The following is a 13,531-nucleotide window of genomic DNA, read 5'->3' on the forward strand; positions in this document are numbered from 1 at the left end:
TTGTTGCCAAGGGGCAGGTAGTGTTGAGGAAACAAGTAGAATGCAGAAGGACTTAGACAGATTAGGAAAATGGGCAAGAATGTGTCAAATAAAATACAATGTTGGAAAATGCATGGTCATGCACTTTGGGAATAGAAATAAATGTATGGACTATTTTCTAAATGGGAGGAAAATTCGGTGGTGAGGAAGGCAAATGTCATGTCAGCATTCATTTCAAGATGTCTAGAGTACAAGAACAAGGATGTGATGCTGAGGCTTTATAAGGCACTGGTGAGGCCTCACCTTGAGTACAGTGAACAGTTTTGGGGCCCCTCATCTTAGAAAAGATGTGCTGGCATTGGAGAGAGTCCAGAGGAGGTTCACAAGGATGATTCCAGGAATGAAAGGGTTATCTTACGAATAACATTTGATGGCTCTGGGTCTGTACTCATTGGGATTCAGAAGGATGAGGGGGGATCTCATTGAAACCTTTCAATCGTTGAAAGGCTAGACAGAGTAGATATGGAAAGGATGTTTCCCATGGTGGGAGAATCTAGAACAAGAGGGCACAGCCTCAGGATAGAGGGGCACCTTTTAAAACAGAGATGCAGAGAAATTTCTTTAGACAAAGGGTGGTGAATTTGTTGCCACATGCAGCTATGGAGACCAGGTTGTAGCGTGTTTTTAAGGCAGAGATTTATATGTTCTTGAATGGCATCAAAGGTTATGGGAAGGAGACCGGGAACTGGGGTTGAGGAGGAGAGAGACAAAAGGATCAGCCATGATTGAATGGTGGAGCAGACTCGATGGGCCAGATGGCCTAATTCTGCTCCTATGTCTTCTGGTCTTATAACTTACGCATGTTTCTGCATTCTCCACAATCTTCTGTATTCCAATTGGCCATGGAAATAAAAGTTCAATAAATCAAGGCACGAGTTGGTGAGATCTTCCCAGTAAACTTTTCTGTAAAAAAATTAATCACCCAGTAGTTGTTGCCTGCTGATTTGCTATCTGCAGAGATGAGTAATTATGGGGCTAGCTTCTTCTGTGCTTTGCCTGTCTAAATGTCTATTAAATGCCGTGATTGTATCTGATTCCATTGCCTCCACTGTTAGCACATTCCAAAATATAACCACTTATGTGTGAAAAACTTTCCCTTCATATCTCCTTTAAATCCCTACAGAGTGGCAGCCAAATCTGCACACAATACTCTTAAGTGCATCTCCCAACATAACATCTGCATTCTTGTCAGAACTAACAAAAGGCAGCATGCAATTCAAAATCAGGTTTAATATCACCAGCTTATGTTGTGAAGTTTGTTATTATGCAGCATCAATACTTTGCAATACAGAATAATAAAAAAATGTGAATTACAGCAAGTAAATAAGTTAAATTAATTAAGTAGTGCAAGAAAGCAGTGAGGTAGTGTTCATGGGTTCAAAGTCCATTCCTGAACTATTGAGTGTGTGCCTTCAGGCTCCTCTACCTCCTTCCTGATGGCAGCAATGAGAAGAGGGCATGTGCTTGGTGATGGGGGCCCTTAATGATGGATGCCGTCTTGATGAGGCATCGCTTCCTGAGGAATGACCTGGATGCTGGGGAGGCCAGTGTCCAAGATGGAGCTGACTGAATTTACAATTTTCTGCAGCTTATTTCAATCCTGCGCAGTGTCCCCCTCCCACCCCATACCAGACGGTGATGTGGCCATCTAGAATGCTCTCCGCAGTACATCCGCAGAAATTTGCGAGTGTGTTCGGTGACAGACCAAATCTCCCCAAGTGAAATATGCCTTCTCTGTAGCTGGATCGATATGATGGGCCCAGAATAGATCATCAAAGATGTTGACACCCAGGAACTTGAAACTGCTCATCCTTCCCACCTCAGGTCCCTCAATGAGGACTGGTCTGTGTGCCCTTGTCTTACCCTTCTTGAAGTCCACAGTCAATTTTTTGGTCTTGTTGAAGTTGAGTGTGAGGTGGTTGCTGCAACACCAGTCAACTAACTGGTATATCTCTCCTGTACACCTTCTCATCACCATCTGAAATCCTTCCAATTGTTGTGATGTCAGCTCATTTATAGATGGCATTTGTGCTGTGCCTAGCCACACAGTTGTGGGTATAGAGAGAGTAGAGCAGTGGGCTAAACACACGTCCCTGAGGTGTGCCAGTGTTGATTAACAGCAAAGTGGAGATGTTATTTCTGATCTGCTCAGACTGTGGTCTTCCAGGGAGGAAGTCGAGTGTCCAGGTGCAGGAGGAAGTTTAGAGGCCCAGATTTTGGAGCTTTTTGATCAGACCTGTAGGAATGATGGTGTTAAACACTGAGCCGTAATCAATAAACAATATCCTGCCATAGGTATTTGTGTTGTCCAGGTGATCCAAGGCTGCATGAAGAGCCACTGAGATCTATTGTGGTAATAAGCAAATTGCAGTGGGTCCAGGTCCTGGCTGAGGCAGGAGTTGATTCTGGCTATGACCAACCTCTCAAAGCACTTCATCACCATAGATGTGCTACTGGACGACAGTCATTAAGGCAGTTCACCCTGCTCTTCTTGGACACTGGTATGATTATTGGCCTTTTGAAGCAGGTGGGAAGTTCTAACTGTAATAATGAAAGATTAAAAATGGCTTTGAACACACCCACCAGTTCATTGGCAGGTTTTCAGATCCCAACCAAGTACCCCATCAGGGCTTGTCACCTTGTGAAAGTTCACCCTCGTGAAAGGTGATCTGACGATGGCCTCCGAGACAGACATTACTGGGTCGCTCGCTGGGTGCTGTAGATTTATTCACTGCAATTCACGGTGTTAGGTTTTGCTTTGTTGGAACTAATGGCTTGCAAACCCTGCCAGAGTTGACGTGCAACTGACTCCACCTGCAATCTCATTCAGAATTGTTCTCTTACTCTTCCATAAGTTGCACATGGCCTTTTTGTATCGTCCTGGATCACCAGACTTGAATGCCACGGATCTAGTCCTCAGCAGTCCATGAACCTCCTGGTTCATCCATGGCCTTTGATTTGTATATGTACAGTATATTCTTGTTGGCACACACTCATTCACACAGGTTTTAGTGAAGTCAGTGACAACTGTGGTGTACTCATTCAGGCTTGAAGATGAATCCCTGAATTCAGTCCAGTACAGTGACTCAAAGCAGTTCTTTAAATGCTCCTGTGTCTCTCTTGTCCATACCTTCTTGGTCCTCACTATTGCCTTCTACACTGCTCCATTACCCCACACTGCCATTTGCAGGGAACGTTGAATGAATTCCAAGGTCATTATCATTATTGATATTATTTAGCATTAGTATTTCTATCTCTATGACATCACCCTTAAACTATTCCCATTCACTCACTGACAGGATAACCTGGGTTACAGCTGATCGCCATGGTCACACTGGTCTTACACATTTCTGCCCCATCCTCCATGAAGATCAAGTTTCTTTTGACTCCCAGTTCTGATTAAGGTCTTTGACCTGGCATATTAATTTCTCTTCTCACAGATGCAACCTGGCCAACTAAGTATTTCCAGTGATTTCTGTTTTTGTTTCAGATTTCCAGTGTCTGCAGGGGTTTTTTTTGTATATTCGCGGTGTAAGATAAATCTAGAGAGGAAAGTTAATATAATTATACACTGCTTTGTGGTACATTTATAATATTGATAGTTTTCATAATGTGATGTGATATTATTTGTAGTGCATGCATTTATATTATTTGTGGCATTTACATTCAATGAAGATTGAAAAACTGGTCTGGTAGAGACCATACTGTGAGCCCTGCAGAGGCAACTTCAGACTAAACATCAAAGCCAACTACATGCACAGGGTGAGGCATGAACCATGTAGGTAGACGGGGAGATGTCAATGAAGAACTTGATACCATTTCAGTCAAAAACTTTAAGACTCTTCATTGAAAATCCTATTATTTTGGCCAAGATTTAGTGTCCTAGAATACTTCAATACTTGGCTCAACTATGACTTCTGGTTTACCAACTGTCAAAACTTTGAATTCCCCTAAATATCTCTGTCATTCGTAAGTACTGAAAAAAGTAATCAAACACATTAAAAATTAATCGAAGCATTTAAAAGCTTAACCAATAAAATCAATAATGCACTCAAATAAATAATTATAAAGATCTAGAAAACACTTAAATTCTCAATTATTTCAAAAGGGAAAGCTGCAGTTCCCTGAAGCGAACCAGCTACCCACTGAGATAGTGCTTTGAGCCTGTGGAAGGTCCATTGTAAATAACACAGGTTCAGGACAGAGATTTCCTCTGGGAAATAGCAGGATATTAGCGTTTCATCTCTGGACTCCACAATCCAATGACAAAACACGCTCATAAGTCATTATTATAATGCAAGGAGTTTTCAGGAGGTCATTGTGTGAGGGGGCCCTTGGAAGTGATTTCAATGTGAAAGTGGCCCTCCCGATAAAATGTGTCTCACTGTTGTAATTCCATTCTCTGTCTGGTGGTGACACTCTATCATCATTACTGCTGGGAGGCTATAATTAGATGTGGCAAGTCTACGTTCACAATTCCTCATATTAACAAGGCAATAAGGATTCACAATGAACATTGGACATTGTTACTCCAATATGGCTTGCTTGAGTTATTTACCACTCATAATCTCGATTTCATATGATTCAGGCTTAGTCTTCATTTGCAGTGTGGAATGCCAAGGGGAGTGGCAAATTAATACAAATAGATTAAAATGATTTGTGATTTGATTATTGTGTATGGAAATAAAACAACGAGCCAGAGAACTGGCAGAGCCTCCTATCCAATTGTCTCCTGTCTCCAATCTTGTGTGATTTCATCATCAGATGAAACCAAGAGGAGACAGACAGGAAAGTGATGGATAAATGAATGTGGGCTTTAATAAAGGAATCTCGACCTGTGGATAGAAGGTTATGTGATGCATCATCCTCCATTTTCAACTTAAATATTGGAATAAAGTTAATAGCATGAGACAAATAGAGGCTGCAGCAAATATTGGATGACAATGAAAGGTTTACTGGAGTCTGGAACGCAAGTTAACAGAATGAACAATTTGCTGACAAAAGCAGTTCACTTTGCAGTGGTATACTCCACAATGAAATATACCCCTAATAGTAAGAATTCTTGAACTACTCCAAGAGATGTTGGGAAGACCTGAACTCATAAAAGATAAAATAAGGATCAGAAACTTGCCATGTGTTGACCCTAGGTACAAAGTTCTGTCTTCCCATTAAATGCATTGACTGCTCTACTAAGGGGATATCTTTCTTATTTGCTGGTTCCAATCCAATGGAAAAGACTCTGAGGTCAACACCCATCTCTTGAAAGTATTGGGGAAAGTTCGTCCTGTGCAGTACATTGAAGAGCCCTATCAGTTGCTATCGGGGTCAATGTGTTGGGGTCTGTCCCGGCTGATATTTCCAACCTCCACATATCCACCAAGTAAGAAAGACCCCACCTGGAGTACTGTGTGCAGTTTTGGTCTCCAAATTTGAGGAAGGACATTCTTGCTATTGAGGGAGTGCAGTGTAGGTTCACAAGGTTAATTCCTGGAATGGCGGGACTGTCATATGTTGAAAGATTGGAGCGACTGGGCTTGTATACACTGGAATTTAGAAGGATGAGAGGTGATCTGATTGAAACATATAAGATTATTAAAGGATTGGACACGCTGGAGGCAGGAAGCACATTCCCGCTGATGGGTGAGTCCAGAACTAGAGGCCACAGTTTAAGAATAAGGGGTAGGCCATTTAGAACAGAGATGCAGAAAAACTTTTTCACCCAGAGAGTGGTGGATATCTGGAATGCTCTGCCCCAGAAGGCAGCGGAGGCCAAGTCTCTGGATGCATTCAAGAGAGAGTTAGATAGAGCTCTTATAGATAGTGGGGTCAAGGGATATGGGGAGAGGGCAGGAACGGGGTACTGATTGTGTATGATCAGCTATGATCACAGTGAATGGCGGTGCTGGTTAGAAGGGCCAAATGGCCTACTCCTGCACCTACTGTCTATTGTAATCACCATAGTTCTACAATTGCTAGCCAGCTTCCAATGCCATTGGATTTCTGTTCTGAATCTGAAATAATTTCCACGCTAGCATAGTGGATAGCACACCACTTTATAGTACAAGCGACTCGGGTTCAATTCTCGCCGCTGTAAGGAGTTTGTGTGCTCTCCCCATGACCGTGTGGGTTTCCTCCAGGTGCTCTGGTTTCCTCCCACAGTCCAAAGACATACTGGTTGGTAGGTTAATTGGTCATTTTAAGTTGCTGGGCGGTGTGGCTCCAAGGACCTGTAAGGCCTATTTCGTGTTGTATCGCAATAAATAAATTAATTAATTGATTAAACGTAGCAATGTGTGGCAGATGATCATAAAGTTATATATCATAGTAAAAATACTCAGTGTTGATTGCTTAAATCATCTGGATTGTAGCAATGAAACAACTATCCTCATCAAGTACTAATTAAACAATAAGTGTGGATCAGATACTATGTTAACGAGCTGACCTACTACCACTGAAGGAGATCAGATTCCAATTGGATCAATGGATGAAGTGAATCTCATCTCTGATGTGTATGTGATAGCTGCTGGTGGTAAATCATTTAGCGTGATGGCCTCCCACATGACTACATTGTAATTTAAAGTACAAAGCAGAAGAACTGCTCTCAATCTGCGGCTGAAACACTTTGACACACAATTTTCTGCCAAGCCAGCAGTGATGCTAATGGCACTCTGTGACATCAGGCAAGGCCAGATGTAGAGTTAAATGCAAATATCCAAAAGTTGTCAGCTGAGTTTCCCATCTACAGTCAGGCTCCCCACTCACAGGGATTGAACAGAAGTGAGATGGAGCCATATTCAGTCAGGATAGGAAAGGAACTACGGGCAGTTTGACCACCAACTCGAAAGGATGGAATCAAGACAATGACTGGAGTGCAGGAAATCTGAGATAAAAACAAAGCTCTGGAAACACTCAAGTCAGGCTGCATTTATAGAATGAGAAATACAGTTAATGTATTAGGTTGATAAGAAGTTTTCAACCAGAAAACTTCATTCTATTTCTCTCCGCGCTGAGTGTGTCCAGCACTCTCTGCTGTTATGGCCCATCTCTGTGAACAGTTGTGAGTGGACGTGCAGCACTGTCTCTGTAAAATGGGTATGGAAGGAATCGAGTGTTTGGAAAGAAGGACTGAAATGCAGGACACCAACTGTTGGGAATTTGTGGCTTCAAATGTTAATATAATTAAACTATAAAAATCCATTACTTTAAAATATATATAGTTAATCGGTAATAAAAATGATTCTCCCCGACTTTACTAATTATGCTACACTGACATTGTGTGCCAGCTTTTGGATGCATCACTTATGTTTTTCAATCCATTATGAGTGAAGGAATATTAGAGCCACAGACACTTCACAAAGCTGAGGCAAAGCCAGTGCCTTTCTCATCCCTGCTGCGGATCATTTAGGACCTTTTGAGGCGAAGTGTCTTTGGACTGGATCAGATATTGGAGTCAGCTTTGATAGGTTCTTGAAATGAAACCAATTATGTGCAGTGTTCATTAAGCCCTGTCTTTACTTCTCAAATCTTATCACCCATTTGTTGTAGAAGTGAGACTTCTACAGAAATGAGTGGAAAGGACAGATGGATATCTTGTACTTCAACATTAACAGCCTAATAGCTGCCTGATGCACCATCAATAACTCTTGGAGACGTGAGACGAGATATAGGCTTTTATTGGCTGGAAGAAAGAACAAGCAGCAATTGACCACCACACTACATCCTGGAGACTGAGGCCGGGGCGGAGTCTCCAATCGCCTTTATACCGGGGTCCGTGGGAGGAGCCATGGTCAGTGGGAGGAGCCAAAGGAACAGTCAGCGGGGGGGGCGTGTCCAGACAGGTATATGTAGTTCACCACATTCACCCCCCCTTTGTTTTAAAAGAGAGTCCCCATGGGGCGAAGTTTCTTACAAGTATATTTACAGGTTAAGTCTATCAAGTGGTCGAATCTGCCGCTGCGATCTACATAGCACCAGCTGTGATTGCACAGGTGCCGGTGGTGATTGCACCGGAGACGGTGGTTGTGCTGGTTCCGGCCTAACTGGAGGTGTCAGCCCCCTAGGCGTCATTGATCCCTCACGCGTGTGTGAGACGCACGGTATAGGAGTGTTGTGAGGAGTCTGTGTAGGGCTTGGTGTGCGCGGTGTTACCTCGGGTACAGGGTTCATAGTTACCGTGGAGTGTTCGGCGTAGTGGCCTGCTGCTCCTGCGGGCACCAGGTCACGAACGGAGACCGTGTCCTCCCGCCCATCAGGTAAGACCACGTAGGCATACTGGGGGTTCGCATGTAGAAGGTGAACCCTCTCGACCAGTACTGCATCACTGATCGATTGATCAAAGTAGTAAAACACACACAATTCACATGTTACGTTATGGCTGGAGCTTGTGATATACACAGGAACTAAACACTAAAATGGGTTTGAATGGATTCACCGAAGTAGAATTCACAGAACTACTAAATGTAGCAGTAGAAACTCCTAAATACTTCTTTGATTATGTTGATGTCCACTTCCCATGTGCAGGCCCTGGGCAGCCAGCAGCATAAGCAGCCAACTATAAATGCATCCATACTGGCAAGCAGGTGGGCACCTTAACAGCAGGTTATCACAGACCCAGATGTTGGTAACTTACTGTAATTTGATGTTTTGTTTGAAGGTGCCTGTAAGACCTACTCCCGGATAGGCAGAACCAGCAGGGGCCCTGTTACTAAATAATTATAGCTAACGTCCCTTTACAGTCACAACCAAAACATTCTGACAAATTAGCTTTATTGAAAATGGAGTAAATTATTCATGGATAAATCTTAATGGGTCTGAATCCCACTGTGGCTTTCCTAAGAAACTCCGAGAGGGCAGAGGAGTCTCTACGCCCAATCATTGTTAGCCTTGATCAATATAGTCCTAAACAGAACATTACAGTTTGTACAGGCCTTTCAGCCCACAATGCTGTGCCGACCTGAGAGGAGATTTGATAGAGGGGGATATAGATAGGATAAGTGCAAGCAGGCTTTTTCCACAGAGGCTGGGTGGGACTGCAACTAGAGGGTTAAAGGTGAAAGGTAAAAAGTTTAAGGGAAACTTCTTCACTCAGAGGGTCATGAGAGTGTGAAATGAGCTACCGGTGCAAGTGGTGCATATGAGCTTGCTTTCAACGTTTAAGAGAAGTTTGGATAGGGACATGGATGGTAGGGGTATGGAGGTCTATGATCCAGTGTAGGTTGATGGAAGTAGGCAGCTTAAATAGTTCGACATCAACTCAATGGGCCAAAGGGCCCGTTTCGGTGCTGTACTTTTCTATGACCTTGCAAACTACCCTAAGATCAATCTAACCCTTCATTCCTACATAACCCTCCATTTTTCTCTCGTCCATGTGCCTAAATAAGAGTTTCCAAAATGTCCATAAAGTATCTGTTTCCATCACCACCCCGGGCAGAGCGTTCCACGCACCCACCACTCGCTGTGTAAAAAAACTCACCTCTGACATCCCCCTAGACTCTCCTCCAATGACCTTCAAACTATGACCCTTCTTTTTAGTCATTCCTCCCTGGGAAGAGGTCTGTCTACCCACTCTCTTTGCTTCTTATCATCTTGTACACCTCTCAAGCAGAAGCAGCGAACGCTAGAGCTACTGTAGATCTGAAAAGTTTATTTTGTTTCTCTCTTTACTTGCTGCCTCACACACTCAGTATTCTCAGGAATTTATCTTTCAGGATTTCTAATAATTTTTCCACTTTTTAATGTAATCCTGATTTTCAGCAGCCAGTCAGATGCGGGAAAAATACTCTTCGCTTCACCTTGCCCAGTGTTAAAATAGAAGAAAATACTAGCCATCACTTTTGAGGTACTTAGAAGCATCATACAGAAATTTCTAAAATTGTATTATTTTGTTGCAAATTTAAGAAATGTGTGTGTACGTAGAAAGAACAGATCTTATATATAGTATATACTATATATGATTTTGACAGTGTACACTCCTTTTTTGTTGTTTGTACTTCTATTGGTATACGTATTTGATATAACTTCTCCTCTGATTCGCATTTGTCTTTATAAATTTTTAAATCAATAAAAAAAGATTAAAAATGGGGAAGTATAGATCTTTAAAAGCATGAAGCCGAACACAATACCTTCTGTGAATCCCTGTGAAACGGGCTGCTCCAGCCAGGATAGCCCTGTCAGATACTTTCACTTACTTGTCTTAATTCATAAGCCTGTTCTAATATACATTTTCCTTGAAATGCAGAGAGTGGAGCATGGCCAATGGAAACCGTGGCATTATGTAAATAGTCTAGTACGTTAACTGTGCGTGTTAGCAAGGACCCAATTTCTTAAAAATAAATATAGAAACATTGTAAGTATTATAGTCCATTTGAGATACCTCCCTCAATTCACAGTCGTCCTTCCTTACTATATATTTTAAAGTGAAATTTATCAACTGGTCTGAATCACGTAACAAAGTTCAGACAAATTCTCAGTTACTCAAGGTCAAGTATTTATGATGAAGATTTCCAAGGAACATTGGAACATTAACCATTTTATTAGTGTAACACCCGGAGAGAGGTTTCACTGGTAACGTAATGGTCTTTCTGTAGAAGTAGTTATGGTGAGAGATAACGGGTGCTTTGGAAAGTGAGCTGCCCAGTAAGGGCAGTGTGAGCTGGGTCTTTGTTTCGGCAGGAGAAGACGGCAGAGAGACGAGGTTGTAGGACTTGACCCAGAGCAGGGCCATGATCCAACGAAGGCCGGGGAGATCGAAGGAGGATTGGCAAAGGCAAAACCGTGAGCTCCAACTTCTGCACATTAGACTGGTTCATTAAAATAGGCCTTTTTCTTTTTTGCTTTTTCTTTACTAACCCCTTCATTCAAATTAAGAATTATAAAGCTAAATTGTTTAATTACATAGAAACACAATAATGGCCCTTCAGCCCACAATGCTGTGCTGAGCATGTACTTACTTTAGAAATTACCTAGGATTACCCACAGCCCTCTATTTTTCTAAGCTCCATGTACCTATCCAGGAGTCTCTTAAAAGACCCTATCGTATCCACCTCCACCACCGTTGCCGGCAGCTCATTCCACGCACTCACTACTCTCTGCATAAAAAACTTATCCCTGACATCGCCTCTGTACCTACTTCAAGCACCTTAAAACTGTGCCCGCTCATGTTAACCATTTCAGCACTGGGGAAAAGCCTCTGACTATCCACACAATCAATGCCTCTCATCATCTTATACACCTCTATCAGGTCACCTCTTATCCTCCGTCGTTCCAAGGATAAAAGGCCAAGTTCACTCAACCTGTTCTCAAAAAGCATGCTCCCCCAATCCAAGCAACATTCCTGTAAATCTCCTCTGCACCCTTTCTAAAGTTTCCACATCCTTCCTGTAGTGAGATGACCGGAACTGAGCACAGTACACCAAGTGGTGTCTGACCAGGGTTCTATATAGCTGTAACATTACCAATGCACTGTATGCCTTCTTAACCACACAGTCAAACTGCACAGCAGCTTTGAGTGTCCTATGGACTCGAACCCCAAGATCCCTCTGATCCTCCACACTGCCAAGAGTCTTACCATTAATACTGTATTCTGCCATCATATTTGACCTATCAAGATGAACCACCTCACACTTATCTGGGTTAAACTTCATCTGCCAATTCTCAGCCCAGTTTTGCATCCTATTGATGTCCTGCTGTAACCTCTGACAGCCCCCTACACTATCCACAACACCTCCAACCTTTGTGTCATCAGCAAATTTTCTAACCCATCCCTCCACTTTCTCATCCAGGTCATTTATAAAAATCATGAAGAGAAGGGGTCCCAGAAAAGATCCCTGAGGCACACCACTGGTCACTGACCTCCAAGCAGAACACAACCTGTCTATAACCACTCTTTGCTTTCTGGGCAAGCCAATTCTGGATCCACAAAGCAAGGTCCCCTTGGGTCCCATGCCTCCTTACTTTCTCAATAAGCCTTGAATGGGGTGCCTTATCAAATGCCCTGCTGAAACCATATACACTACACCGACTGCTCTACCCTCATCAATGTGTTTAGTCACATCCTCAAAAAATTCAGTCAGGCTCGTAAGGCACAACCTGCCTTTGACAAAGCCATGCTGAGTATTCCTAATCATATTATGCCTCTCCACATGTTCATAAATCCTGCCTCTCAAGATCTTTTCCATCAACTTACCAATCACTGAAGGATCACTGGTCTATGATTTCCTGGGCTATCTCTACTCCCATTCTTGAAAAAGGGAACAACATCCTCCAATCCTCTGGAACCTCTCCCGTCCCCATTGATGATGCAAAGATCATTGCCAGAGGTTCAGCAATCTCCTCCCTCACCTCCCACAGTCGCCTGGAGTACATCTCGCTTGGTCTCTGTGACTTATCCAATTTGGTACTTTCCAAAAACTCCAGCACATCCTCTTTCTTAATATCTATATGCTCAGGCTTTTCAATCCGCTGCAAGTCATCCCTACAATGGCCAAGATCCTTTTCCGTAGTGAACACAGAAGCAAAGTACCCATTAAGTCTCTCTGCTGTCTCCTCCGGTTCCATACACACCGTGGGATTGAGTTTAATTGTATGCAGTGTACTGTCTGTTATTTCGTGGTACTGATTTGTAACAGGGTCACACATCACGCAGTATCCACACAAACAGGGGGGTTTCGAGGCAGGCTTACACCTCAATCTCACACATTAGGCAGGGCCAGAGATTGTCTTACGCCGCCAACAGAACCAGAGTGCTTCATTAGTATCAGAGTTTAAACAGAAGTTGTTTCCATTGTCTCCCTTAAATGGATCTTCCCAACTTTCCATGAGACCATAACACATAGGAGCAGAGTTAGCCCATTTGACCCAATCCACTATGGCTGATTTATTATCTCATCCTCCTGCCTTCTCCCTGTAGCCTTTGACACCCTTACCAATCAAGAACCTATCAACTTCCACTTTAAATACATCCAATGACACCTTCCACAGCCGTCTGTGGCAATGAATTCCACAGATTCACCACCCTTTAGCTAAAGAAATTCCTCACCAAAACCTGAATAACTTGCATTTTTCTCTTAATTCTTTATACATTTTTGCCTCCACACGCGTCTGCTGGTTGTGTAGTGAGTGTGTATTTTAATTGTCAACAGCACAAAGTTCAAAACTGTTTGCTACTTAAAATAAATAGGTGAGCTGACTCATTAGCTCGAAGGATGGCGGAACGGGAAATGGGTCCAATCATACTTAGGTGCTTCTCTGCATAAGATACCTAGCTTTGGCAAAGAAAGAAGAGGAATTTTTATTGGTCATGGGGTCAGGCAGCATCTATAGATGGGAATAAACAGTCAACGTTTCAGGCTGAGACCCTTCACAGACACGCGATGACGGGTTGCGGCCCGAAACGTCGACTGTTTATTCCCATCTACAGATGCTGCCTGACCTGCTGAGCTCCTCCAGCACATTGTGTGTACTGCTCTAGATTTCCAGCATCTGCAGTACCTCT

General features: G+C 42.9%; 1 protein-coding gene across 4 annotated transcripts in view; it reads right to left on the minus strand.

The window, feature by feature from the left end:
- Positions 1 to 13,531, minus strand: part of trim36 (tripartite motif containing 36) — a 123,185-nt gene that overhangs the window by 40,427 nt on the left and 69,227 nt on the right. The gene's annotated exons all lie outside the window — the stretch shown is intronic.

Source organism: Hemitrygon akajei, chromosome 2 (assembly GCF_048418815.1).
Source record: "Hemitrygon akajei chromosome 2, sHemAka1.3, whole genome shotgun sequence".
NCBI lineage: Eukaryota > Metazoa > Chordata > Chondrichthyes > Myliobatiformes > Dasyatidae > Hemitrygon > Hemitrygon akajei.